Genomic DNA, 1480 nt, shown 5'->3' on the forward strand with positions numbered 1-1480 from the left:
AACACAGCACTGTACCAGCTACTAGGAAGGAAATTAACTCTATCCCTGCCGAAACCAGGACAATATCCACCCCTTATTCTATACCATCTACATCATGCTCAAGTCTCATATTTTCCAGTACATTTTCATTAATCACCACCCCTTTTCCTGGGTTTAATATAATATATATATTAATATATATAATATATATATATACACACACACACACAGAGATATCATTCCCTTAGTCTATGGGCCATCCCTCTAAAATGTTCGTTGAGTTCATTTAGTCCATGATTTTGGACTCCATCTGTCATAATAATCTTCCAGGACAGGAAAGATGGAGATGGTATGTGGTGTTGGATTGTTTCATGTTGAAGTCAGTTCTGGTACCATCATCACTGTGCTTTGCTTGGTTTCATCGAAGTTATTCTTCATTAGTCTGGGTGATTCTTATTGTAATATCATTAGTATGGCACATAATATTATGTAGTACTTAACATGAACTCTATCCCTGCCGAAACGAGGACAGATGCCTATCACGTTCATTAGCTTATTACTTTCCCCTTGTATGTATACATTTCTGTTAACACTGATACAGCAGATTTTTTAGTACCTGACAAAGCTTTACCTAACATTTCTATACTATGAATGACAAAAGACAAGATTTTGAAATTATAACAAATAAAACATGAAAAGTAGAATGAGGTAAGAATTAAAAGAGAGTTTAAATAGTGACCTAAAGGTAGAACATCCTGGCCAGGGCAGGTTTGGTTTGTTTTTTTTCTCCAATTTGAAGATTAGCTTTCGATTAGCTTTGCTGTCACAAAGTACCCATGCTCTACCCCTTTGGATTTCTTTGCATATTCTAATAATAAAAATAGTTACTTAGTGTTTCCTTTCCAGAGGAGGCAGAAATAAAGAATCGGTTTTGTATGAGATAGGGAAAGTGGTATTCCCTCAGCTGACTTACGAGGAGCTCACACTACAATTGATTTATCCAATGTATAGTATAAGGCTACATAGTTAAGAATTAGGCCCATGGCCTCAGATTCTCGATTGACAAGATAGATGTCTTTATTTGTAAATTAAAATAACTTATTAGTTCTCCATTGTGTTTCTAGATTTCTTTTCTGTTTTGAGGCATAGTCATTTAGTCCTTGGCCCCGGTATATCTGCATTAAGTATGGATCCAGAAATGTGACTTTCCAGAGCACCAGGTCCAATGAAAAGCAGACTGAATGTGACAGTCTGAGTCTAACCTAGTGGCAGCAAAAATAGTCCATCTCCACTTGGCCATGCATTATGCAAACTCATGATAAACCACCTCGTCTGTAAGATTTTTAAAGGCTACTAAGAATGTTTAGTACTCTTCTTCCATTAATCCTTTTGTCATCTACATAGTATATGATGCCATATAATTTGCTTCATATGGATTAAGTTAAACATTGTATCTTAGGCAGATACAGTCTAATAAATGCTTCTCTTAAATGTTTGACTC

General features: G+C 35.6%; 1 protein-coding gene across 1 annotated transcript in view; it reads left to right on the forward strand.

Moving 5' to 3' along the window:
- The window catches only part of FMN1 (formin 1), a 147321-nt gene that overhangs the window by 84979 nt on the left and 60862 nt on the right, over nucleotides 1–1480 (forward strand). The gene's annotated exons all lie outside the window — the stretch shown is intronic.

Source organism: Pygoscelis adeliae, unplaced genomic scaffold, assembly GCF_000699105.1.
Source record: "Pygoscelis adeliae isolate BGI_AS28 unplaced genomic scaffold, ASM69910v1 Scaffold3, whole genome shotgun sequence".
NCBI classification, from domain to species: Eukaryota; Metazoa; Chordata; class Aves; order Sphenisciformes; family Spheniscidae; genus Pygoscelis; species Pygoscelis adeliae.